The following is a 5,375-nucleotide window of genomic DNA, read 5'->3' as shown; positions in this document are numbered from 1 at the left end:
TTCCTATTAAAATTAGGACTTCCAAATGGTTATGATAGTGTAATAATTATTATATTAAAAGGAAGCATTATAATTATTCTATTTTAGGCAACAGAGAAAAGGCTGTTTATGGACTGTATATGTGGAGAAGACAATTTGTTTAATCTGTGGTTGTAAGTTGTGAGCTTTATTGGGGTTTGCTAAAGAAGATCAAAGAATATTTGCCTATTTTAGACATAAACAAACACCCACTTTATTTGATAAATTTAAAACAAACAAACACACAAAGGAATCTTTAGAACATTGGTCGGTTTACAGACAGGCAAAGCTTACAAGCATGTGTGCTCTTTCACAAAAATTCATTCAAATTCATAAACAAGCATTTATTTTTTTAGATATTTTATTTTAGGTTTAAGATTTTTGGTTTACAACCTTCCCCTTACGCTTAAAGATTCCTGAGGCGATTGTTGGAAACAACATTTTTTAAAACTTGTACCCGTCAACCACACACTAATATAGGTATTAACGAGGTTAGAAACTTGTGTTCACATATTGAATGATAAAAATAATTAATTCATAAATCTCAAAATTACTTCTTGTAATGTATATACACTTTTTCGTCTCCACATCTATCAACCAAAAACTTAAATTGTGTACCTGATGGTCGGGGAACCGTTGATGTTTTTAAAGGAAAACGATTTAGATTGAAAATTACTAATATATATAAATTAGAACTTTGGTGCCGCAAGTGCTCTCATTAGTCACCTGGCGGCACCTTAGTGGTTGAAGGTGTTTTTTTTTCTTTTTAGTTTCGGTACCGTTACGAACATAACGTAAACTGGCGGAATGCCTATTTTTTGGTTTTTGTTTTAGTTCCGGTACCGTAACAAACGTGACGGAACCGGCCGAATTCGCGTAGAATCACCACATTTTGTTTTAGTTATGGTAATGCACACAACGTAAACGAACGAATGACAAATTTGCTTTTGTTTTTGTTTTTTAGTTCCGGTACCGTAACAAACGTAACGGAGACCGGCCGAATTTGCCTAGACTAACCGCCTCAACACCCGGAATCAACAACGCTCGGGTTTTACCAACGACCGAATTTTACCGACCGACGCCACCCCATTGGTCCACCTCAATTTTTATATTTTTTTCATTTTATTTTTTATTTTAGCTCCGATATCATAACGCACGTTACCAAAAAAAACCGAATTCACATCGACTTACAACTTTAACACCCGAGACCGACAATACTTGTGATTTACTATCACCCAGGCTTTAATAATCTGCCCTGGCGCAACGCGCTGGGTGAAAAAATAAATGATAAATATTAGTAACGAGCTACAAAATATTCCTCGTCTTAGTTTACTCACTTTTTGGTGAGGTTTTGTTTGGTTCAGAAAATAAATATTGTAAGTAGTGAGTACATGCATAATTATTTTAAACATTCATAGATATGAGAGTGTTTACAATGTGTTTGATAATAAGGATACTTCTTTATATCAAACACTTTTGTTTCATATTCTCTTGGATCGAAATGGCCTTTTGAGATGGTGTTGCAACTTTCATTGTAATTCAAAGTAAGTCTTTTGAGAGATTCAAAGACATGTTTTGAGTAAATGAAACACGACCCAAAGCTTAAAAAACAAAAAACAAATGTTCGGGGGTTCTTTTTCACTTTATGTCACACTTAGTGCCAATATGCCATTGCATGCTACACCACCAAGCATGGATTTGTCACTTGTACAATTCAATTTTTTCCTTTCCGATTCTATTGTCTCCTTTTTTAATAATCCTTAGTTCTTACCTGGTCATTTGCCATTTTTAAATTTCTTTTTTACCTCTTCATTCTTAACAAATTTGTAATTTTAAAAAAATTTGTTTGTTAGAAAATCGTGTCAGTCAACAAGATGTAGCCAACTTGGCTGCATCATACGAAGGGAACGGAATTTTATGCTCATGTTACAATTTTGTTGACGGAAATGTAAAAATGATAAACTTAAACACGACTCATGTGCTCTCATATGCTCTACATGGCTCATATTTATGTCAAGGACATCATATCTAACTCGAACACACTTAAAATCATATAACTAGAATCTGATGCATTAAACTTGTTTATCTAAATGATTCAAACATGTTTCCAAGTAAAAATGGGTTAACATGCTGTAATTGGATTGCAATAAAGTTATAAACGAATTAAACAATTCAACAAGTTATAAATTTGCTGTAATAAAATTGTGAACGCATAGAACGAATTATTCATATATATATATTTTAAAATTTTTTATAAATCTAAATTTAATTAAATAGATTAAGAAGTTCACTTGTCTATTTTCATTACAACCCAAACATATCTATTTATTTAACGCGGTATACATTTTAACACAAAATTTATTAAACAAGTTATTTTGATGAAAACTGAACTTTATTATTTTCATGGGATGTTCTTGTAGTCTTTTAAGCATATAAAAAAATTATCACCTAGTGACGAAGTTATATGAATGATTATTTTGGCTTATGAAATTAATAGTTTGGTTGTTTAAGTTTATATTGACATAGTTAGTTCCTATTTACTGACTTGTTGAATGGATGACCATTCTTCAAGCAAAGTGATCAAACTACCCTCTACATGCTCTCTTTAAGAAAAGCTTAGTCATGCAACCAACCTTATAAATATGAAGTACCCACCTTAATTTTAAATTTAAAAGACTAAACTGATAGTTTTGTATAAACCTGATATGTTATTTGAAAGACTGACTTGAATACAAGTAAATCTAATCTAACCTATAAGTTTGATCAAGGGGATCCATTCCTACACCAACGTACTTCAACATTTACTTAAATATTTCATAAAAACTAGAATACCAAATGAAAACAAATCTATGACTACAATGATTTGTAGAATTATGAATTGGGTAATTGTGATTCAAACTCATACAATATGTTGTGACGGTTACAAGGGGCCAAGGTTTTCTTCATAAGGCTTTTGCACATCTCACCAGTGAACAATCCAATATCCAATGCCTAGAGAAAAAGTGAGCAAGTAAAATCACACATCAAATGAAACTTCAACACTTTTGTCTTATTGGGGGTAGCATCACCCTCTCTTCGATCTTTTTCACATGCCATTAAATTGGTGGCCCAAATGTTCTCTTTATTGATACACCAGAAACTAGTCTTTTTTATTAAAAGAGTATGATATTTATATAATTTAATTAACAATTAACAATTAATAATATAATAGGAAGTAAAAATGATTGAAATGATATAAAAAATCAAACGCAAATTGTAACATCTCTATTTTGAATCAACTCATGAGTGAACTTACAAATCCTCCTAAACATGGTATTTAATTATGATAAATTAATTTCTATACTTAAACTTATTATTAGTTTACGTTTTGAAACTATTTATCCTATCATTGGTTGCTAAATAAAAATAAAGTTAAGGATATAAGTTATGGAACTTAATGTGTTAATATTCAAAAAAGAATGTGACAAACTGAAAATATGAGTTTTATTGACTAAGATGCTGTTTATTTTTTCAGAGGTAAAATATCTGTAATTTACGGACCACATCTGTTGACATCTGCAGCAGAAGAGGCGGAACAAACCTCGATCTTCAGTCTGCAATAAGAAGACTGTCTGTTTTTTAACGTTTGCAAACTTAATTATATCTAAACTTTCTACAAGCTTTCTTGAACCAAAACTAATAATAATTGAATAAGTAGATTAAACTTTAAAGTAAACTAAAGTAAACATTTTGAAAATAAATAACATAATGGTTTTATTGAATGAAAATTAAAGTAAATTACATAAAAAAAACTCTTTGGTCTCTGCAATGCAACGATGACATCATCATAGCAGCTTTCTTCTTCTAAATCTTCGTAATATCATCAAAATGCTTGTCTATTACTCCAAGACACAAGCTTAAGGAAAGACAGGGGGTGTTGGTGGCGGAGGTGCAGGGGAGCGGCAAAACTGGGATGGCCGGTGGAGGCAGCGGTGGTGCTGAGGAAGGCCGGGGGAGGCGGCGGCGGCGCTGGGGAAGGCGGCGGAGGTGACGACAGAGGTGTGATGGGCTGGAGGAGAGGGGTTGTGGGAGTTGGTGCGGCGCCGGTGGTGCGGTGCCGCCAGTGGAGGTCACGGTGGTGCGGCGCCGGCCGTGGAGGAGATGGTAGAATGAAAGGGGGGCTAGGGTTTTGAATGAGATAGAAGATGCAGAAGATTTGAAAAAATGAAGGTCCATATCTTCTAAGATAAGAGGGCGCGAAGACGTTTTTTAGTGAAATGTCTTCTGAAAGACAAACAGTCTGCAAGCCTAAAGGTTCGCGCGACGCAGACATAAGAGGTAGAAAGATCTTCAGACAAAAAAACAAATACCACCTATTCAAAGAGGAAGAGAAATATTCACAATTCTTATTTATATTCTTAGTAAGTAGAAATCCTCTCTTCATCTTCAAAATTCTTATAATGAAGTTGTATGTGGGTTCTAATAATTTTTAGCGAAAATATTTTCTAAATGTGTATTGATACAAAATGAAATAATAATCTTCATAATTGAAAATGTTGGTATCAGTTTCTGCTTAACAAATTATCTATCCAATATGAAATTAGGGCGTGACATAAATGATATTTTGTTTTTAAATCAACACTTACTAGATTTATTATAATTATATATTAATGTAATTTAAGTATACAGAATCAAATCAAGAATTTTATCATAATTAACTTCATGTTATACTTTAGTATAATCTTTAAAGACCTTTTGAATTACATCGAAACAGAAGGCAAGCGGGCAACAAGCTGCGCCGCTACTCGTTTTTGAATCGCAAAACCCAATCTTTTAAAAACTATATTTGCTGATCTTGGAGTCAAATATGATATCAAAGTGCTATGACAAAACACTTGCGTTTTTCTAAGTATGTGAAACAAATTATACTTCAAACCGACAACAGGCGTATAACATCACATCAACCAAGGTGCCTAGGCCTAATGTATGAATGGCATATGCGACTATTAATGTTACTCCAAACCATTAAAATGTCAGTCAAACCGATTAAAACAATGCATATAAACCAATTAAGCAATGCCTTTAAAATTACAACAATGTGTCCAAGGTGTCCATGTTTGACACAAATAACTTGTGGTATCATTTAATGGGGAAAGTTAAAATAGAAAGAGATAAAATGAGAAATGTGAGAAGAATTTGTTACCATATAAAAACCCCTTAAAAATACTAATAAAAAAATCATAACTCAAAAAATAAATAACGAAAAAATTTAAAAAACTAAAACGTTTCCCCTTTCATTCCCGTTAAAAAAAACGCCGAAAAAAAGACACAATGACGAAAATAAATAAAAAACACAATGATAACTAAAAAAAAGACAC

The sequence above is a fragment of the Bidens hawaiensis genome, unplaced genomic scaffold (genome assembly GCF_021521415.1).
Source record: "Bidens hawaiensis isolate Kalapana, Puna unplaced genomic scaffold, B.hawaiensis_p1.1 tig00008086_1, whole genome shotgun sequence".
Taxonomy (NCBI): Eukaryota; Viridiplantae; Streptophyta; class Magnoliopsida; order Asterales; family Asteraceae; genus Bidens; species Bidens hawaiensis.
The sequence above is the reverse complement of the archived record's forward strand: the minus strand, read 5'-3'. Positions refer to the sequence as shown.